At 40.6% G+C, this 23,828-nt stretch overlaps 1 long non-coding RNA gene across 1 annotated transcript; it reads right to left on the bottom strand.

Moving 5' to 3' along the window:
• Positions 1 to 3,707: 3,707 nt before the first annotated feature.
• LOC120724469 lies at positions 3,708 to 21,264 on the bottom strand. The gene is made up of 3 exons (XR_005693925.1): positions 21,229 to 21,264; positions 18,051 to 18,052; positions 3,708 to 3,956 (listed from the first exon to the last, which is right to left on the bottom strand). It is a non-coding gene; the product is annotated as an uncharacterized LOC120724469 (long non-coding RNA).
• Between the last annotated feature and the right edge of the window lie 2,564 nt (positions 21,265 to 23,828).

Raw genomic sequence — 23,828 nt, 5'->3', positions numbered from 1 at the left:
TCGTCTGCTCCCTCGTAACATGCTCTTTATTGAGCTTACATGAATATGCACAAGTTCATTAACATATGACGTCTTACACAGGTATGAAAACGGAGTACCAGTCTGTGCATGTGTTGTGTGGTGTTGTGTGTGTGTGTGTGTGTGTGTGGTGTGTGTGGTGTGTGTGTGTGTGTGGTGTGTGTGTGTGTTCCAGATGTGACCCTGTGACCCCAAAGCTGGTGCTAAGAGTCCAGCGGTCCCCCTAACAAAGGGCTCTTATACTTAACCAGACACAGAGCAGGTGTCCTCCTACACCAGGGGTCTCAAACTCGCGGCCCGCGGGCCAATTGCGGCCCGCAGGACGATAGTTTTTGGCCCCACCTTAATATGAAAATGTAATGTTAGTTTGATAATGTATGACACTTTACAGTGTTGTGGGCGGAGCTGAATTAACCCACCAATCAGGGTGGGATATGGATCTCAGGGGACACCAGCCGGGCTTGATGCAAGCAGGGAAACATTTCTCAATGAGTCAAAGTTCCAGCAGCGTTGCCCTGGAGTGTTTCTTTCTTTCTGTGCCTGGCTGGCTTCCTCCTTTCTATTGGGCAAACGCCGACATTCGCCCCAGCGCGCTGCGTTCACAACACTTCAAAAAAAGTTGTTTTTTTAAGTTGCTGCCCAGCGGGACATTATACGTATATAGATTTATACACACGTCAGTGGGATTTAAAGTTATGTTTCCACAGAGAGAGATCTCATATTAACTCTCACAGTGATGCGTAGGCGGCGGGATAAAAGAAAAGTCATGAACTCAATGCAGCCCAATTTAGTCTGCAGTCACATAGCGACACCTGTTCATCGGCAACAACAGTCCCCGGTAACCCGGACTAATTATAGGGTCGCACCGTAATTTGTGGCTCGATGTTTTTATTTGCATCACTGCGTTTGCATTGCAGCAAACATGAACATTACATATATTTCAATATAATGTAAAAGCAGTCAAAACAACTAACATCAGAAACAGCTGATGTTATTTGTTATATGTCACGGTGTCATTTCCGCTTCTTTCTCCTGTAACAACAGCCCGGCGCCGTGAGCAGTCGCCTTTTTTGCGCTCGCTATCCCTGCACTTTCTACCATCTGCAAACGCCACGGTGTTCGTGTCGTCATGAAAGACATGAACATCGAGCGTAAAAACAAAGGAGACTGCTACCGGCTTTTTATCTGCCGATCGCCGTGCTACGGTTGCAAGAAAAAGAAGCAGAAATGACGTTCTCTACGCGTTGAGACGTTCCCCGTCCGTCGGCTAAACGCTTGATTGAACCTTCAATGCGACAGTGACACCAAGTAGAATTATAAATGTCACATAGCCCCAAACATGTCTTTTTCAAAGCCTGCGGTGAAGAGAAAGGTTGGTGATGAGCACCGACAATTTCAGGAAAAGTGGGAAATGCAATATTTCTTTGTTGAGCACAGGGGCACCCCGACCTGTCTTATTTGCACAGAGAAAGTTGCGCTGCACAAGGAATACAATTTGAAACGTCATTACACAACTAGACATGCTGAGGTGGATGCAAAATACCAGGGAGACGAGAGAGCGAACCGGGTTGCCAGTCTTAAAACAGATCTACTGAGGCAGCAAGATTTCTCCAAGAAAGCAACCAAAGAGAATAATGCAGCAGTCGGAGCCACGTGGTTAGTGAGATGATTGCTAAAGCAGGGAAGCCATTCACAGAAGGTGCATTTGTCTAAAAGTGCATATTGCAGGCTGCAAATATAGTCTGTCCGGGAAAGAAAGGTCAGTTTAGCAACATCAGCCTTTCTGCCAACACCGCAGCAGATCGCATTTCTGACCTGTCAAGTGACATTTCTGACCAACTGTGTGAGAAAGCCAAATGTTTCAGTGTATACTCAGTCGCTCTTGATGAGACCACAGACATCACCGACACTGCCCAGCTCCCAATGTATGTCCGTGGTGTTGATGACAGTTTTGAAGTGATGGAGGAGCTGCTCACAGTAATTCCAATGCATGGCCAGACCACCGCTCAGCAGATATTTACAAGCTGTGTGATGCCATTGAGAATGTTGGTTTGCCATGGAAGAGGTTTGTTGGAATAACAACAGATGGAGCGCCATCAATGACAGGGAGGAAACATGGACTGGTGGCACAAAACAAACTGGAAGAGGAAGGCGTGGAGGAGGCCATTGCTCTGCACTGCATCATCCATCAGCAGGTCCTTTGCAGCAAATGCCTGAAGTTTGACAATGTGATGTCTATTGTTGTGAAATGCATCAACCAAATCAGATCCAGGGGCTTAAAGCACCGAAGGTTCTGTGCTTTTTTAGAGGAAATGGAGTCAGAATATGGGGATGTGCTCGACTTCACTGAGGTACGTTGGCTCAGCAGGGGAAATGTATTAAAGAGACTTTTTGAGTTGAGAGCAGAAGTGAAGCCTTCATGGAGAAGGATGGAGTTAGTGTTCCTGTGCTAACTGATCCCAAATGGCTCATGGACTCAGCTTTTCTTGTTGATATGACACATGAGCTTAATGTACTGAACAAGACGTTACAAGGCCAGGGGCAACTTGTCAGTGCTGCCTATGACAACGTGAGAGCATTCTCCACAAAACTGGCGCTCTGGAAAGCTCAGCTCTCTCAGACAAACCTTTGCCATTTCCCAGCATGCAAGGCACTCGTGGATGCAGGCACACCATTCAGTGCTGACGAGTATGTTGATGTCATTTTGAGGCTACAGGAGGAATTTGATCACAGATTTGCTGACTTCAAGACACACAGAGCCACCTTTCACATTTTTGCGGACCCCTTCTCCTTTGATGTGCAAGATGCCCCTTCTGTGCTTCAAATGGAGCTCATTGAGCTGCAGTGCAACTCTGAACTCAAAGCAAAGTTCAGGGAGGTGAGTGGAAAAGCAGACAAGCTTGGACAATTTTTGAGAGACTTGAGCCCTAGTTTCCCTCGGCTTTCCCGAATGTTCAAGCGGACCATGTGCCTTTTTGGTAGCACATACTTGTGCCAAAAGCTCTTCTCCACTTTGAACTTCAATAAGTCCAAGTACAGGTCCAGACTTACGGATGATCATCTTCAAGACATACTGAGGGTCGCAACTGCTTCCTCCCTCAGGCCAAATCTGGCTCGGCTATGCGAGAGGAAACGCTGCCAGGTCTCTAGCAGCAAGGAGTAGGCAAGAGAAGCCATGTTCAGAAGAACAGTTCATTTTCTACAGTGTTCCATTCATGTTCAGAAGAAGGTTATAGAACTGTTAATACAGACATTTCAATCTAAATACAGCAGATATAGAAGACTGAAAGAAACACACAAGTTCACTGACTAAAAATATCTTATTATTGTTTTATTTATGTATTACAGATTGATTTATTTTCTTATTAATTCTTAATTTGTTTATTTATTTTTCATATTTTGTGTTAAAAAATAAAAATAAAGAGATTTGAGAAGATTGGAATTTTTTAACCATGCCTTTCTTGTGGAAAACCTAATGCGGCCCAGCCTCACCCAGACTCTGCCTGCAGCGGCCCCCAGCTAAATTGAGTTTGAGACCCCTGTCCTACACCATAAATCAGTAAGAGAGGGTACGACCTCTCTCATGGCCCCAAGTGGTGTGTGCATGCCAGAGCACTCTGGAAGGCACACAGAGTCTTTACAGACTACTAAGGATCAAACCTCTATCATCATGCAATCGATTATACAACTCTAAGCATATATGAGTAAATATTTCTAAGCATAAATGACAATCAACAATATAAACCTTACAGCTGGTTTTAATAACAGAATTTATTTGTTTCTCAAATGAGAAAGAGCTATCGAGAAACACTCCTAAATCTTTAGTTCTTAACTTTTCCAGTGGGCCAAGGTCAACATTATCTGCTAATGCTAAATAGGCTGCCGTTATTAACTAATGCTAATTTGATGTGAATTAGCATTATGCACTAATGCTAACACTTTGAGTAGCTAATGCTAACACTATTTCCCTTAACTTTATAACAATGTGAACGGCTAATGCTAACACTCTTTTCCCTAGCATTACAACATCTGAGCTGCTAATGCTAAGTAGTCCGCCATTAGCACCTACGTCTAATTTAAGGCAAATACACATTAGAACCTAATGCTCATATCGTTTTCCTTTGCTTTATAACAATCTGAGCAGCTACTGCTAAATAGCATTAGCTAATAACAGCAGTCTAATTTAATTCAAGTTAGCATCATTTGCATTATAACGATGTGAGGAGTTAATGCTAAGTATGCTGCCATAAACAGCTAATTCTAATTAGGGGTGAATAATTACCCGATCGTTCAGTCTGACGTCACTAGCCGTGTCTGGGCCTAAACTGTGCTGCAGGTCCATATATCAAATGATCACTGTGGCATTACTGAGAGTTAAAACACTGTCTTAAGTCTTTCATCTTTAATAAAATTATCAGCGTTCTGCTCTACCATATGGAACGCCAGGACTGCCATAATGAATTAATTAAATACACCATTAAATAATTAATTAAATGTGGCAATAATTAATTAAAATTGGAAATAATTGAGTACATAAATATTTACGACACATGAAATTAATTAATTATTGACACATTTAATTAATTATTGACATATTTAATTAATTATTGCCACATTTAAATAATTATTTAATGGTGTATTTAATTAATTCATTTTGGCACAGTTGACTCCTTCAGGTCTCACCATGAAATAATTTTATCTGTCAGCCTCACCCATCAAACTCAGGGGGCGGGGTTAACGCTGATCGAGTCAAAACCATTGCTTTGGCCTGGTGGCCATTGTTTCTAGCACACAACAACCGGCATGTGGAAGCTAACAGAACTGAACTTTGAAAAACCCTGTTTGTGTGTCACCAAATACCGTTTTAATATTTTTTTAGCCAAGAATGTAGTGGTTTAATCTTCATGTGTCTGGTCGGTTTGTCAAGATACAGCCTCTTTGCAAAAAGTGCTTCGATGATTTCGGAGATGTCTGCCCAGTCTCACGGCAAAGCGTGGATAGACCCGCTCGCCTCGCAAGCAATCGAGCTGTTATTACCACCGACAAAGCGCAGGCCCCGGTACACAGCTGTAGTAACCCCCGCTGACTTCTTTTACTGACGTTATATTTATCGGTGTTTTATTTCCTGATGTTCTTATGTGTCCTACGTGTTTCAGTCGCCAATTCTGAATTATAACTAACATTAAAAACATGTTTAAGGAGGAGAGAGAGCAAAAAAATCTGTTTAACATTTGATCTTTGGGTTTTTGTTCAGTAATCAGCGTGACCTGTGTATAAACGCATAAAAGAGATAACGTTGGTGTTTCCGTCATGTAGTAACTGCTGGCTTTAACTGTACAAAGGTTGTTCGACACTATGAAACACATACAGACTTCATGATGTTCGGTTAATATTTTTATTGTGAATATTAACATTATGTGTAACTTCTGTCGGTGCTGTGCTTTTTCGGAAATCGAATTTCCCAGAGGAACCCACCCGAGGGATTAATAAAGTTCTATCTTATCTTATCTTATCTTATTAATCATGAGGGTAAACGGCCCTGTACACCACGGAGCGAGGTCAGCATGTCCACGATATCCTCAGCTCCATGAGTTAAACACAGAGTTTCCCAGCTGACTAATCTAACGGTCATCTACGAATATGTCACGGCTCATATCAGTATGATTTTACAGAAAATCATCCTTATTACTGCCAACTATTCCAGAGACGTGAAAATCTACAGCATAAAGAACAAAGCATCCAGAAGTCTGCACGATGTGTTTCATAGTTTGTAACAAGCCTTTGACAGTTAAACATGACCGAAAAAGCAAAAAGAGAGAAAAAAAAAATTACAAATTATATGTTAACCTCATTTATTTTTATTTAAGTAAACTCTAAAAATTCTAACAGACAGCTGGTGCTTAGAATACAGTTGAATAACTATTAAAAAACAGATGATATAATATTTCTGTCCAGGTTGCAGACTTCATGGTGAACATGCACCGCGAAGCGCCTTCTCTTGCCTCTTTGTATAAAACATTTTAAAAGTCAGTTTAATCTCAAAATTCACTGTTAAATCCAAAACACACCAGATAAAGAAAAGCGAACGGTTCAGTCTAACACATGTGCCAGTGAACCATTAAACGTCTGTGAAACTATGCAGTTATGAAACGTAACTTTAACCTCAGCCAAACCGATTTGCTCAGTTGTAAATAAAACAGCGAAGTAAACGTGACCCGACAGACAGAACCTGAGTGAATGAAGTCCAGCGTTTAACCACTGAGAGCTAAAACTCAGCTGAGGTTTCACAGCTGTGTGCCGGTGATTGGACATCAGCCGCTGATGAAGCTGCTTCGCCTATAAAGTGCTCTGTAAGGAAACAAGCTCCAGCAGCTCTGCGCTCGGGGAAAACACTATATTTCCTTATCTTGTGCAGAAAAATGCGCTGACATTGCTTTATATCGAGCACCGGCTGCCCAGTTAAACTGTGACTATCACCAGGTAACGTAGGCGTGTTTCTTGAATTAGCAGCAGGTGTTAAACAGCTGACAGGTGAGGAGGAGGATGCATGCAGGTAAACTGAGGGTCTGTTGAGCTGATCGCTGGTTTCGTGAGAAAAATGTCAGCTCGTTCTTTATGTTACAGAAGCACAGAGACACAAGACCAGGCGGAAAGAGACGATCGTTCGGTGAAAATGAGAATCTGCGAATGCAACATGTGGAACACGGAGAGTGGAATATGTAAACAAACCGGTTAACTATTAGATTATTCTGTTATTATAGGTTACCTTATATAGGTAATCAAAGTAGTTTAATTAAGTTAACTGCTGTAGGTCATATATTATCCTTTAGTTTAGATGGTGTGGTGTGTGTGTAGTTTAGTTCTCATTATACTTTTGAGTTAACAGAACATATTCACTTATTAGTTTATTAGATAAGTGTGCATCACTCTGTATCCTTGATCTGCTGTGAATGTATTACACTGTTTTCTTGACATGCTTTATTGTTGAATCATAAAAAGAAGGTTGTAAGCAGGAGACTCTGTGTCTAAGACAGGGGAGCTAGACCACATTCCATACCCCCACCTTTACAGAGAGCAGAGAAAGACAGGGAGCCGAGGTCATAACTTAGGCGCCGTAACAGAGAAAGAATGTGAATGTTTGGTCTTTTACGACTGGGTGGGGGCCACTAGCGGCTATAAGAAGCTGAGTAACACGTCACCATTTTGAGACTCGCTGTGACCCTCTGCAGGCGGGTCTCCCCATCATGATGGTTCTAATGCTCTTTGTGTTGAATTGTATGGAAATAAATGATTGTTGATTGAGCATTTATACACCGAGTATTGTCCTTCCTTCAGCCCAAAGATTCAAAGAATTGGGAGATTCCAACATAACGTAGCCCCCCCTCCAAAACAAACAAATACACACAAAATAAACAGTTAAGCTGGAACACCCGGGCTGTGAGCTCGGTGCTCTCTGTCAGCTGACTGTTAGCAGAGCTAGTGACATCTCTGTAAACATCTGAGCACTTTTGCAAACATGTTCTATGTTGACAACCTGACCAGACATTCGCGGCTAAGACACTATTATTAAAACTACACCACCACCATTGCTGCCTATGATTTGAAATGCATTCTGGGATACCAAGTCGACACAAGCAATCGATTATCTAAGATTGACCTGTCTTGCCTTACTTTGCACGGCAACCAAATGTTAGAGAAGCTGCATGGCAGCGTTAACCCCACCCATTTAGTTTGATGGGTGAGGCTGACAGATAAAATTATTTCATGGTGAGACCTGAAGGAGTCAACTGTGCCAAAATGAATTAATTAAATACACCATTAAATAATTATTTAAATGTGGCAATAATTAATTAAAATGTGAAATAAATAATTAATTAAATGTGTCAATAATTAAATGTGTCAATAATTAATTAATTACATTAATTATTTATGTAATTAATTATTTCAGATTTTAATTAATTATTGCCACATTTAATTAATTATTTAATGGTGTGTTTAATTAATTCATTATGGCAGTCCTGGCGTTCCATACTACCGGGTGTAACAACTGAGTTTAACATCCAGGCATCCATGAAAACGGAATTTATGACATATATCAGAGTTAGAAGTTAGCTCGCTAGCTTCCATCTAAATACAATATAGCATGTCCTGACTGTGGGGTTTTGGAAACAAATTAAAACGTACAGCTCTGTTATCACTTCCAACATCAATGAAGACGGAAAACTAAACAGCAGTGACGTTTGTAGGGTTACTGAAGTTTGGCTAGCTGGTATATAATGATGTGCTACGTGACCGCTAGCGACACAGCTATGTTAGCATAATATAAACAAGCTAACTTTTTTTCCACTCGATAAAAGTTAACGTAAGTGTTCTCGGTGGTCAGGAACAAATGTAATCGCATGGCAGGATGCTGTAAAAGGACCAAACTTCAGCCAGGAGAACAACTGAGATAATCCATCCACAATACGAGGTTAGTCATTCATATACTGCTGCATGGGCTGGGCTGTAGTTACATCCTAAGGTTTTAAAAACTGAGCTTAAATAAATGATTAGTGGTAATAAAAGCCGAGGGAGGTCAACAGTGATCACTGACTGTTTTAGGAGCTTTTTGAGATTAAATAGAAGAAAATACAAAGCAATAAACATGTTAACAACACAAAAGCCATATTAAATGCAGACTACTTTAGGCCCGGAAGTAGGATTTGTCACGTCATCACTTAATAATCGGATTACCAGCTAATGCTAATATCGTTTTCTCTTCCCTTTTAACAATGTGAGCAGCTAGTGCTAGGTAGGCTGATGCTAGCAGCTAATGCTAAAGCTAATCTGATGTGAATTAACATTATATTAGTGAGGAGTTAATGCTAAGTAGACAATAACAATAGCTGTGTCCCAAAACGTCTGCTGCATCCTTCGGAGGACCCGGCCTTCGCGGTCTACATGGGCCGGGTCCTTCAAAGACCGAGAAGGCCAGAAGTGCGAGGCTGTGAAATGGGACGGTCTAGCCTTCAGATATGCATCACCGCTGTCTCGGTGGAGTTTAATAAACTCGGCCGTCTGCTCCTTGCTATCTATAATATAACAGGACACTGGCGTAAATTCTCGACCGTCTCACACTTCTGTTTAATCAGTTTTCTGTTTAACGTTTATTCAGCTGTGTGAAAATCCCGAAGGAACCCACCCGATGGATTAATAAAGTTTTATTTAATCGAATAATCTAATAACTTTGTTCTCAGCCAAACCGATTTACTCCGGAACAAATAAAACACAGAAAAATGGCAAACAATTACAATTTTAAGTTATCCGAGTGACTTATATCATGTTTAACTCGAGTAGCGAAAGAGCAGGGTCTGAAAACGATGAAGCCGGGAGTCTGCTGCTCTCACCGGCTGGAGGGACCATTGAACCCCCCTGCTTGCTATCGAGCTGGCTGGTAACAGACGTCTCCGAAAACGTCGAAGCACTTTTGCAAATATGCGATGTCTTGATAAACCAAGCAGATATTTGAAGTTTACACAGCTACTTTCTCGCCTGAAAATATGTTAAAAGTTTATTTTGTGGCCCAGAAAGATTAATAAGAGTAATTTTAAAACTTAGTAGCGGCCGCCATTGTTGGCAGCTGAAATTTGGCTGGGCCGCGCTATGAATTCTGGGATATGGTGGGCCACGAAGGACACACCCGACCCATCCTTCAAATTCGGGGAAATGAAGGACGCATTTGTCGGCCGCATTTGAAGGAGTCGACGAATTGGGACAGCCTTTGTCACCTGGCTGTGACGTAATCGACCTTCAAATGCGGCCTCCGGAGGATGCAGCCGATGTTTTGGGACACAGCTAATTTGACCAGCTAACGCTAAATAGGTTGCCGTTATTAGCTAATACTAATTTGAGGTGAATTAGCATTATCCGCTTATGCTAACAATGTTTTCTCGTACTATATAACAATATGAGTAGCTAATGTGAAAACTATTTTTCATTCAATTTTAACTTTTCCCCTGTGATGTGAAGAGTTAATGCTAAATAGGACGCCATTAATGGCCAATTCTAATTTTAGGTGAATAACCATTAGCAGCTAATGCTAATACCATATTTTCTAATTTGACGTGAATTAGCATCATCCGTTAATGCTAACTCTTTTCCCTTGCATTATAACAATGTGAGCAGCTAATGCTAAGAACGCTGCTGTTATTAGCTAATGCTAATTTGATGCGAGTTTAGCATTATCGGGTAATGCTAACACTTTTCCCTTCCCTTTTAACAATGTTTGCAGCTAGTGCTAGGTAGGCATATCCGAGCAGCTAATGCTAATTTGATGTAAATTTGCATTATATTAGTGAGGAGTTAATACTAAGTAGACTGCCATTAGTGGCTAATGCTAATTTTAGGTGAATAGGAATTGGCAGCTAATGCTAATACCATATTTTCTTGGTTTATAACAATGTGACCAGCTAATAATTAGTAGGTTGCCATTATTAGCTAATACTAATTTGAGGTGAATTAGCATTATTCGCTTATGCTTACAAAGTTTTTTCTTACTTTTAAACAATACGAGTAGCTAATGTGAACACCTATTTTATTCAATTTTAACTTTTCCCCTGCGATGTGAAGAGTTAATGCTAAATAGGATGCCATTAGTGGCCAATTCTAATTTTAGATGAAAAAGCATTAAAAGCTAATGTTAATACCATATTTTCTTGCTTTATATCAATATCAGTAGCTAATGCTGGTATGTAGCCAACATTAGCTAATGCTAATTTAGGTGAATTAGCATTAGCCACTAATGCTAACAATGTTTTTGCGAACTCTTTTCCTTTGCATTATAACAATATGAGCAGCTAATGCTAAGAAGGCTGCCATTATTAGGCAATGCTAATTATTATGTGTGTTAGCACTATCCGCTGCTGCTAGCAATGTTTTATCTTACCTTTTCACAATATCAGCAGCTATAGCTAACATTTACTTTCATTTTAGTTAAGCCTATTTAGCATTAATTAACTGGCTAATTCTAATTAGGGGTGAATAATTATTACCAGCTAATGCTAATATCATTTTCTCTTCCCCTTTAACAATGTGGGCAGCTAGTACTGCTCATACTGTTTGCTTTGTAAGAATGACAGCAGCTAATGATACAAAGTCTACCGTTATTAACTAATGCTAATTTGATCTGAATTAGCATTATCCGATAATGGTAACTCTTTTCCCCTGCCTTAAAACAATGTCAGGAGTTAATGCTAAGTAGGCTGCCATTAGGGGCTAACTCTAATTAGGGGTGAATAATTATTAGCAGCTAATGCTAATACTGTTTTCTCTTTCCTTATAACAACTTGAGCAGCTAATGCTAATTTGATGTGAATTAGCATTATATTAGTGAGCAGTTAATGCTAAGTAGGCTGCCCTTATTAACTAATACTACGTTGACGTGAATTAGCATTACGCACTACTGCTAATACTGTTTTCCCTTACTTTTTAACAATGGTCGTGTCCAAATTCATGGGCTGCATCCTCCTGAGGCCGCATTTGTAGACCGATTACGTCACAGCGACGCACCGAAGGTTGTCCAAATTCGTAGACTCCGACAAATGCAGCCGACAAATGCGTACTCCTTTTCCCCGAATTTGAAGGATGGGTCGGGTGTGTCCTTCGTGGCCCACCAAATCCCAGAATTCATAGTGCGGCCCAGCCAATCTCCAGTTTCCAACAATGGCGGCAGCTACTAAGTTTTAAAATTACTCATAGTAATCCTTCTGGGTCACAAAATAAACTTTTAACATATTTTCAGGCGAGAAAGTAGCTGTGTAAACTTCAAATATATGCTCGGTTTATCAAGATATTGCATATTTGCAAAAGTGCTTCGACGTTTTCGGAGACGTTTGTTACCCAACAGCTCGATAGCTAGCCGAGAATTTGAGGGTCACTGAAGCCGCCGAGAACGGCACAACTCCCGGCACATCATTTTCAGATCACCGCGGACTTTTGCTACTCAAGTTAAACGTAATATATAAGTCACTTAGACAACCTAAAAATGTTATTGTTGGGCTTTTTTCAGTGTTTTGTGTGTTCGTGAGTAAATCAGTTTGGCTGACATTAAAGTTATTCGATTAGATTAGATAAAATAAAACTTTATTAATCCCCCGGGTGGATTACTCCTTGGTTTTTACACATCTGACTAAACGTCAAACAGAAAACTAATTAAACAGAAGTATGAGATGGTCGAGAATTTACGCCAGTGTCGTGTTATATTTTAGATAGCAAGGAGCAGACAGCAGAGTTTATTAAACTCCACCGAGACAGCGGTGACGCTAATCTTAAGGCTAGACCGTCCCATTTCCCCAGCCGTTTACTTCCGGCCTACCTGACCTTCTGAGGACCTGGCCCACGTAGACCGCGAAGGCCGGGTCCTCAGGAGGATGCAGCCCATGAATTTGGACATGACCAATGTGAGCGGCTAATTCTAAGTACGCTGTTGTAAATAGCTAATGCTAATTTAATGTGAGTTAGCATTATCCAATAATGCTAACACTTTTCTCTTACTTATTAAAAATGATAGTAGCTAATAATAATACTCTTTTCCGTTGGGTAACAACGAAGTGAGGAGTTAATGCTAAGTAGGCTGCTTTTAGCGGCTTATTCTAATTAGGGGTGAATAATTAAGCACTAGTAGCTAATGCTAATACCCTTTTCTCTTGTGTTATAATGATGTGACGTTAATGCTAAATAGGCTGCCATGAGTGACTCTTTTTCCTTACATTATAATGATGTGAAGGGTTTATGCTAAGTAGGCTCCCATTAGCAGCTAAAGCTAATTTGAGGTGAATAAACATTAGTAGCTAACGCTAATATCCTTTTCTCTTGTGTTATAATGATGTGAAACGTTAATATTGTTCTCAAACAACAGAATGAGAATGAAATATTGATTCTAACAGGGTCCATAAACAGCATTAGATTATCAGAGTTTCCATCATGGTCACACAAATCCTTAGCAGACCAAAGTGGCCTACTTAGCAATAGCTACTCAAGTTGTAGAAAGCAAAGGAAAACAGTATTAGCATTAGCTGCTAAATGTGCACTTGAGAACAAATTATTGTGAATTCAGGTGTGAATGTAGAGTTTGTCATTATTTAAGCTTCCATTTCCAAATGTTAGCTGCTCCTGTCTGCCTCTTTGTCACACTATCCCACTATCTCAGGTACACCTGTGACCTAATAAAGTCTAAAGTTACAAAATGTTGTCTCTGTCAAAATATTTATGGACCTAACTGTAGGTCTACTTTTAATGAAACTCTCAACATGGCTTTTCAGTTATAATTAATGTTCCTGCAAACAGACTCCTTGGAGACCCCTACATAAATATCCATGTTCTATCCAGCTAGACTAGTGTGTCTGTCCCTGAAAATATTCCTGCATGTGTGATTTTTCATGTCTCATCTGCAGGAAACAAACAGGAAGTGAGTGAAGGACACAGGAAATGTTTCCAGCTCTTCCTCCTCTATTAGACATTCTCTCCATACCTGAGAGTGTCCAGTCTCCAGCCTGGATCCTTCAGTCCAGCCGACAGCAGCTTCATTCCCGAGGACCCCGGATGATTGTAGCTCAGGTCCAGCTCTCTCAGATGGGAGGGGTTGGAGCTCAGAGCTGAGGCCAGAGAAGTACAGCCTTCGTCTGTGATCAGACAGCCTGACAGACTGCAGACACACAAAACAACAATCTATCTGTCAACAACCGTTTTCTCTTTGTGTCAATGGAAAATTGTATTTAGTAGTCAGTATAATCTTTTAGTGATATAAGTTTGCATATGATAGAATACTGCATGTAGTTATTTGTATCAGGAAATATTCAACCATGTATACTTAGAGGCATATAATCAATTGTGTGTGATCTCTAACAGGCTGCAGGCTTGGTGTGCACTCCAGGAATGCACCCCCACGTCCTGGGAGCATGAGAGTTCGTACCTTGTTTTATTGTTTTACGGTAGGATTAACGTAGCTATGTCTGTTTTAGTTTAAGTGCTTCTTTACATATAGATGAACTGCTGGACTTCCTCACCATGTTATTTAGGGTGAGGGGGAGACTGCCCTCTTTGTGACCAAGGATGTACCTTTTGTGCCTTCATGTTATATGACCCTTTGATCAGCAGGACACACACACACACACACACACACACACACACACACTGAAGTATAAAATAAAGACCGGGGCAGTGCTCAGCGCGAGTCTCTCTGTCTGGAGGCTGCCCTTGCTAGCAAGAAGTTCTGTGTGTTTCTCTTCTCTGAGTCTTTACTGAAGAAGTGTTTTATAACATTTTCCTTAACACTTTGTCACAATAACATCTATCCATTTACATCCATTCAATGCAACTTTATTTAAAAGTGACAATTCCCAACGGACAACAACAGTCATCTGAAGCTGTTTAACAGTGTAAGGTAACAGCCTCCAATATTAGAGAGAAAGCCCCAAACATCAGACAATTGTGGAGATACAGAAATTCTTTTATTGCTGCCATATAATGTGCATCATTATAACTGCATTAATAACATTCTTTACAGCATTATTCCATCTAATAATGTTTCTCACAGTATTGATATTGCATTAAAGTTGTCTATTGAAGATGTTCATTTGAGGATCTTCCATTATGTTAACTTTTACTACAAGTACGGTCAGAAGTATTTCATACACATTGCATATTTGTGCTTATTTTGAGTTGCTGTTCGGTTCATTAAGGGTCTTAAGCTTCACTGGCGTGACTGTCCAGGTGATCCATGCTGAAGGAAACTAGAACAGGATGATTGCATGCATGCTTACAACACATATAATCTAGGAATGTGTCAGGCCTGAGGCCTTAACTCATTTGGTGGCTCACTATATTTTACTCTACTTGGCAACAGATGACCAGAGTCAATAATTAGCCCCAGAGACCCTGAGGGCTTGAAGTTTATTACCTTGTATGGAAGGTGTTATAGAAAAGAGAAGTTCTGTGTCTGTTTATAGCCATTAAAGATGTACAAGATGTACCATTAACTGTGACTAATGTCTGGAACCTATTGTAATCTGACTATTTTTATTGACGCCATGGGGGGGCATGTACCCCACTGCTTTGTAAGTGTCCACAACATGTATTTTTGTCAGAAGACATAGGCTGATGTTTTCTCCTGTGTGTTAATAAACTCATCGTTTGATTGCACTTCTCTGGGGCCTCCGTGGTTTGTCTCACTGCTCTACATTGATTGATTTCGCGACACAATCCACTGTGAGCAGCACTTGGTGATGGTGGGAAGAAGAACTCCCTTTGACACACAGATCCTCCCAGTGAAAACAGGCTCCAGGAGGAGCATCTACCATGACTGGTTGCAGGGTGAGGGGAAAGAGAAGAGATGAGCTCAGAGAGACAAGAACAAAACACAAACTAAGGAGAGAGAAGACAAAAGACATGAAGTAGTGACATATAAAAGCATCAGGAGTGAAAAGAGGGGAGAAGAAAGCAGAGCATCATGGGAAGTCCACCAACAGCCTGAGCCTATAGCAGCATAACTAAGGGATGGTTCACCTGATCCAGCTCGAACTACAAGTTTTATCAAAAAGGAAAGTTTGCAGCTGATCTTCAAAGTAGAGAGGGTGTCTGTCTCCTGAACTCAAACTGGGAGCTGCTGCCACACCCAGTCCAACATAGCCAGGCTGAGTCGTTAGATTAGTCCAAAGTAAAGTCAGAAAGTCATTACTTATGTCACATTTTAGTGCAAATGTAGAAAAACTGTCCAAAAGTTATTTCTAAATCTGATATTAAACAGTTTAAATGGTGAAAAAAGCTGTAAAGAAAACAGAAAGAGTCAATAAAAGCCTCTTTAGAGGGTCACCAGTTTAAAACTCAGACATTTAAACTGGTGATTCTCCTTCTCTGCTCCATTTCCTCTCTAGACTTCCTGTTCCTAGGAGGGATTTGATTGGCTGAACGTCCTTTTAGCCTTTCTTTAGTTCTTTGGGTGCTAATCAAAGAGGAAAACACACGAGTCATGTGATGTGACATAAGGAGCGCTCTGATTGGTTGGGATTGACAAACTATGGTGCTGTTTGCAAGCTTCGCTTTGCAGAGGCAAGAAAATCTCTTAGATAGCGATGAGACGCTCCACAGTGACGTTTCCACACTTTGGAGCTTCTGAAGTGCAGATGTTTGGAAACGCTGCTCCAACGTGTGGTTCAAACACTCAGATCACATGACCTCAGCTGCCACAGGTGGCATACCTGCTGCTTCCATGTTAGCATGTTAGCTCCAACAGGTGGTCAGTGTGAGAGCAGAAGATGATATCAGTGACATCCAAACAAGGAAGGAAGAGACTGTTGAAGGCAGCGAGCTGTGACTGCTGTGAACAGTGTCCTCACACTATTTTCTCCCTGTGTCAACATACATGAGGCTGCTTCAGCTGCAACACACCACAAACACCTTTATACAACTAAATATACTGAGAGCACACTGCTGTGGGTGCTGTGGTAACATCCATATATCCAGATGTTTGGGGCCGAGTCTGCTTCCTCATCCTTGGTTAAACCCTCAAAGTTTGATGTGTTTTTTTGTGATTTGGTTTTATTTGTTGTTCTACACACTGTGAAACAAAGCTAGAAGCCCCTGTGGTACAGTGGGGGACTCAAACCCAGGACCCAACCTGCTCCAACAACAGTCAGAAGGATTTTATTAAGTCTCATTTCTGTTCATTAGGAAAACATCAATAATGAAGAGCACATGTTTATAGAGGCACATTCAGACCAATGACAACAGTCCATTCACACTGACCTCCACCTTTTTAAATGTGAGTAAACACATCATGGTTCTGGTGCTGATGTGGTATCAGGGACAGGTGATGATTGTGAACTCAGTCTGAGGTTTGATTACACTGAACCTACACTGCTTTATCCTGTTTATGACACATTTATACCCAAAGTCTCAGCTGGATAACAAAGAACGAGGAAAAACACATTTGTTGAGAGAATTGTTAACAAATGTGGTGAGAGTGTTGTAATAGTTACAGACAGAACTATGATTTATTTATTTAAATGCATTCCAGGACGTTTTTTACTCACGCTATGTCTCTTCCACCATGTTATTTTTCTCTCCTACAACGTACGTTACAATTACATTAGCATGACCATTTATCCAAATTAGGCGATGACATCATTTAGCGACTTCCAGCGACTTTTAGGACAGCCAATAGCGATTTTCCTTACTGAGGAGTTGGCAACACTAGGAGCAGTGGGTGGATGGCAGCATCATCATGAAGGATCAGTGTGAGAATACATCATCATCCACAAAGAAAACCAGTCTGAGTGTCTGACGCTCTTGTTAGAAAGACGCAGTCGCAGCTTGTGGGTGCAGTTAGCTGCTCTGCTAGTTTAGCTGCTCTGCTAGTTTGCCTGCTCTGCTAGTTTGCTGCTCTGGCTAGTTTGCTGCTCTGCTAGTTAGCTGGGAGCTAACTCACTCGAACATTTGATGCTAACTCTCTAAACTGTGTGAGCAGCATTCATTGCTGCTCTGTGTTACTCTCCAGCCTCTCTTCTTCACTTAGTCCTCTCAGTTTTTTCCTCCTTACAAACTAGAAAACCTTCTTTTTCAGCTTCTCCTCCACACCCGAGCTGTGGCTAAGGTGCTACCAGCACGCAGGCTCGGTGTGTACAAATTCATGGGCTGCGTCCTCCTGAGGACACATTTGTAGACCGATTACGTCACAGCGACGCACCGAAGGCTGTCCAAATTCCTCCGAATGCAGCCGACAAATGCGTCCTCCTTTTCCCCGAATTTGAAGGATGGGTCGGGTGTGTCCTTCGTTGCCCACCATATCCCAGAATTCATAGTGCGGCCCAGCCAAACTCCAGTTTCCAGTAATGGCGACCGCATTTAAGTTTTAAAATTACTCTTATTAATCTTCCTGGGTCACAAAATAAACTTTTAACATATTTTCAGGCGAAAATGTGGGTGTGTAAACTTCCAATATCTGCTCGGTTTATCAAGATATCGCATATTTGCAAAAGTGCTTCGACGTTTTCGGAGACGTCTGTTACCCACCAACTCGATAGCTAGTCGAGAGCTCGAGGGTCACTGAAGCCGCAGAGAACGGCACAACTCCCGGCACATCATTTTCAGATCACCGCGGACTTTCGCTACTCAGGTTAAAAGTAATATTAGTAACATATGACTGAATCTATATCTCACTTAAAGCTTTCTGTAAATGAAAGAATCAGTGAAAACGAGGCACTTCAGCTGATTTTAAACAAAAACTCTGAACCAATAACCTGGTCCAGACCAGGTTATTGGTTCAGCATCAGTAACCACGGTGATGTAGCAAGGTAGAAACAGAGCTAGACAGACAAACATTTATGCTCACAATCACACATCTCCAGTTAACCCAGCATGCATGTTTTTGGACTGTGGGAGGAAGCAGAGAACCTGAAGACAACCCACACAGGCCACACTATCGCTCTTATTTACAGAATTATAATCTAATTACATGATAAATAAATTATTTGGTATTTTAATGAAAATACATTTTAAGCAATAGTTTATAAGTCAACAATTATAGTTAAATAAAGTGACAAATCAAACAGTCAATAAAACCTTCTACAGCTGAAATTAATGTAGACAATGTTGGGGTAAAAAACCAGAGACGATAACTACCAAAATAAAACAGGAAGTGAATAACATTCAAGCTCACTTTAAGCTCAACAGTCAAACTCTGTTTTGTATTAATCTATTGTTTTGAATTTTTGTTTACATTTTATGTTTAAGTGAGGCAATGAGTCATATCACTATGACCAAATATACAGGGAGTGCAGAATTATTAGGCAAGTTGTATTTTTGAGGAATAATGTTATTATTGAACAACAACCATGTTCTCAATGAACCCAAAAAGCTCATTAATATCAAAGCTGAATGTTTTTGGAAGTAGTTTGTAGTTTGTTTTTAGTTTTAGCTATTTTAGGGGGATATCTGTGTGTGCAGGTGACTATTACTGTGCAGAATTATTAGGCAACTTAACAAAAAACAAATATATACCCATTTCAATTATTTATTTTTACCAGTGAAACCAATATAACATCTCCACATTCACAAATATATATTTCTGACGTTCAAAAACAAAACAAAAACAAATCAGCGACCAATATAGCCACCTTTCTTTGCAAGGACACTCAAAAGCCTGCCATCCATGGATTCTGTCAGTGTTTTGATCTGTTCACCATCAACATTGCGTGCAGCAGCAACCACAGCCTCCCAGACACTGTTCAGAGAGGTGTACTGTTTTCCCTCCTTGTAAATCTCACATTTGATGATGGACCACAGGTTCTCAATGGGGTTCAGATCAGGGTGAACAAGGAGGCCATGTCATTAGTTTTTCTTCTTTTATACCCTTTCTTGCCAGCCACGCTGTGGAGTACTTGGACGCGTGTGATGGAGCATTGTCCTGCATGAAATCATGTTTTTCTTGAAGGATGCAGACTTCTTCCTGTACCACTGCTTGAAGAAGGTGTCTTCCAGAAACTGGCAGTAGGACTGGGAGTTGAGCTTGACTCCATCCTCAACCCGAAAAGGCCCCACAAGCTCATCTTTGATGATACCAGCCCAAACCAGTACTCCACCTCCACCTTGCTGGCGTCTGAGTGGACTGGAGCTCTCTGCCCTTTACCAATCCAGCCACGGGCCCATCCATCTGGCCCATCAAGACTCACTCTCATTTCATCAGTCCATAAAACCTTAGAAAAACCAGTCTTGAGATATTTCTTGGCCCAGTCTTGACGTTTCAGCTTGTGTGTCTTGTTCAGTGGTGGTCGTCTTTCAGCCTTTCTTACCTTGGCCATGTCTCTGAGTATTGCACACCTTGTGCTTTTGGGCACTCCAGTGATGTTGCAGCTCTGAAATATGGCCAAACTGGTGGCAAGTGGCATCTTGGCAGCTGCACGCTTGACTTTTTCTCAGTCATGGGCAAGTTATTTTGCGCCTTGGTTTTTCCACACGCTTCTTGCGACCCTGTTGACTATTTTGAATGAAACGCTTGATTGTTCGATGATCACGCTTCAGAAGCTTTGCAATTTTTGAGAATGCTGCATCCCTCTGCAAGATATCTCACTATTTTTTGACTTTTTCTTGAGCCTGTCAAGTCCTTCTTTTGACCCATTTTGCCAAAGGAAAGGACGTTGCCTATAATTATGCACACCTGATATAGGGTGTTGATGTCATTAGACCACACCCCTTCTCATTACAGAGATGCACATCACCTAATATGCTTAATTGGTAGTAGGCTTTCGAGCCTATACAGCTTGGAGTAAGACCACATGCCATGAAGAGGATGACGTGGACAAACTACTCATTTGCCTAAATAATTCTGCACTCCCTGTATATTTCATCTTTTCAGTCAGAAGATAAATTGATCAGATTTTGAGTACACATGAAATTTTCCTGAAAATCAAATTCTGATATCTAGCAAAGGAGTAGGCAAGAGAAGCCATGTTCAGAGAAAACAGTTCATTTTCTACAGTGTTCCTTCATGTTCAGAAGAAGGTTATAGAACTGTTAATACGACATTTCAATCAAATACAGCAGTATAGAAGACTGAAAGAACACAAGTTCACTGACTAAAAATATCTTATATTTATTTATGTATTACAGATTATTTTCTTATTAATTCTTAATTTGTTCATTTATTTTTATATTTGTGTTAAAAATAAAATAAAGAGATTTGGAAGATTGGAATTTTTAACCATGCCTTTCTTGTGGAAAACCTATGCGGCCCAGCCTCACCCAGACTCTGCCTGCAGCGGCCCCCAGCTAAATTGAGTTTGAGACCCCTGTCCTATACCCTAAATCAGTAAGAGAGGCGACCTCTCTCATGGCCCCAAGTGGTGTGTGCATGCCAGAGCACTGTGGAAGGCACACAGAGTCTTTACGACTACTAAGGATCAAACCTCTATCATCATGCAATCGATTATACAACTCTAAGCATATATGAGTAAATATTTCTAGCATAAATGACAATCAAACAATAAACCTTTCAGCTGGTTTTAAAACAGAATTTATTTGTTTCTCAATGAGAAGAGCTATCGAGAAACACTCCTAAATCTTTAGTTCTTAACTTTTCCAGTGGCCAGGTCAACATTAACTGCTAATGCTAAATAGGCTGCTGTTATTAACTAATGCTATTTGATGTGAATTAGCATTTGCACTAATGCTAACACTTACTTTTAACAATGTGAGTAGCTAATGCTAACACTATTTCCCTTAACTTTATAACAATGTGCAAGCTAATGCTAACACTCTTTCCCTAGCATTACAACATCTGAGCTGCTAATGCTATAGTCCGCCATTAGCACCTACGTCTAATTTAAGCAAATACGCATTAGAACCTAATGCTCATATCGTTTTCCTTTGCTTTTAGCACTGTGAGAGCTACTGCGAATAAGCATTCGCTAATAACAGCAGTCTATTTAATGCAGTTCGCCTCATTTGTATTATAACGATGTGAGGAGTTAATGCTAAGTATGCTGCCATAAACAAGTAATTCAATTGGGTGAATAATTACCCGATCGTTCAGTCTGACGTCACTAGCCGTGTCGTGCCAAACTGTGCTGCAGGTCCATATATCAAATGATCACTGGCATTACTGAGAGTTAAAACACTGTCTTAAGTCTTTCATCTTTAATAAAATATCAGCGTTCTGCTCTACCATATGGAACGCCAGGACTGCCATAAAGAATTAATTAATACACCATTAAATAATTAATTAAAGTGGCAATAATAATTAATTGGAAATAATTGAGTACATAAATATTTACGAAACATGAAATTAATTAATTATTGCCACATTTAAATTAATATTGCACATTTAATAATATTGACACATTTAATATTATTGCCATTATTATTATTGCCACATTAATAATATTTTATGGTGTATTTAATAATTCATTTTGGCACAGTTGACTCCTTCAGGTCTCCACCATGAAATAATTTTATCTGTCAGCCTACCCATCAAACTCAGGGGGCGGGGCTACACTGATCGGTCAAACCATTGCTTTGGCCTGGTGGCCATGTTCTCGCACACAACACCGGCATGTGGAAGCTAACAGAACTGAGCTTTGAAAAACCCTGTTTGTTGTGTCACCAAATACCGTTTTAATATTTTTTTAGCCGAGAAGGTGTGTTAATCTTCATGTGTCTGGTCGGTTTGTCAAGATACAGCCTCTTTGCAAAAGTGCTTCGATGATTTCGGATGTCTGCCCGCGTCTCACGGCAAAGCGTGGGATAGACCCGCTCGCCTCGCAAGCAATCGAGCTGTTATACCACCGACAAAGCGCAGGCCCCGGTACAACAGCTGTAGTAACCCCCGCTGACTTCTTTTACTGAGGTTATATTTATCGGGGTTTTATTTCCTGATGTTCTTATGTGTCCTCGGTTTCAGTCGCCAATTCTGAATATAACTAACATTAAAACATGTTTAAGGAGGAGAGAGAGCAAATAATCTGTTTAACATCTGATCTTTGGGTTTTGTTCAGTAATCAGCGTGACCTGTGTTATAAACGCATAAAAGAGATAACGTGGTGTTTCTGTCATGTAGTAACTGCTGGCTTTAACTGTACAAAGGTTGTTCGACACTATGAAACACATACAGACTTCATGATGTTCGGCTCTATATTTTATAGTGAATATTAATCAGTAGGGTAAACGGCCCTGACCACCACGGGCGAGGTCCGCATGTCCACGATATCCTCAGCTCCATGAGTTAACACAGAGTTTCCCAGCTGACTAATCTAACGGTCATCTACGAATATGTCACGGCTCATATCAGTATGATTTTACAGAAATCATCCTTATTACTGCCAACTTTCCGAGACGTGAAATCTACAGCAAAAGAACAAAACATCCAGAAGTCTGACCGATGTGTTTCATAGTTTGTAACCAAGCCTTTGACAGTTAAACATAACCTGACCGAAAAAGAAAAAAAAGAGAAAAAAATCAAAAAATTATATGTTAACCTCATTTATTTTATTTAAGTAAACTCTAAAAATTCTAACAGACAGCTGGTGCTTAGAATACAGTTGAATAACTATTAAAAAACAGTGATATAATATTTCTGTCCAGGTTGCAGACTTCATGATGAACCGCTGTTGCAAACCCTGCTCCTCTCGGTGGAAAAGCGCCTTCTCTTTCCTCTTTGTATAAACATTTTAAAAGTCAGTTTAATCTCAAAATTCACTGTTAAATCCAAAACACACCAGATAAGAAAAGCGAACGGTTTCAGTCTAACACATGTGCCAGTGAACCATTAAACGTCTGTGAAACTATGCAGTATGAAACATAACTTATAACCTCAGCCAAACCGATTTGCTCAGTTGTAAATAAACAGCGAAGTAAACGTGACCCGACAGACAGAACCTGAGTGAATGAAGTCCAGCGTTTAACCACTGAGGCTAAAACTCAGCTGAGGTTTCAAAGCTGTGTGCCGGTGATTGGACATCAGCCGCTGTGAAGCTGGTTCACCTATAAAGTGCTCTGTAAGGAAACAAGCTCCAGCAGCTCTGCGCTGGGGAAAACACTATATTTACTTATCTTGTGCAGAAAAATGCGCTGACATTGCTTTATATCGAGCACGGCTGCCCAGTTAAACTGTGACTGTCACCAGGTAACGTAGGCGTGTTTCTTGAATTAGCAGCAGGTGTTAACAGCTGACAGGTGAGGAGGAGGATGCTGCAGGTAAACTGAGGGCTGTTGAGCTGATCGTGGTTTCGTGAGAAATGTCAGCTCGTTCTTTATGTTACAGAAGCACAGAGACACAAGACCAG

This window comes from Simochromis diagramma, unplaced genomic scaffold, assembly GCF_900408965.1.
Source record: "Simochromis diagramma unplaced genomic scaffold, fSimDia1.1 OVJJ01000624.1, whole genome shotgun sequence".
NCBI classification, from domain to species: domain Eukaryota; kingdom Metazoa; phylum Chordata; class Actinopteri; order Cichliformes; family Cichlidae; genus Simochromis; species Simochromis diagramma.
Note: the sequence above shows the minus strand (reverse complement) of the source record. Positions and strands in the feature narration are given on the sequence as shown.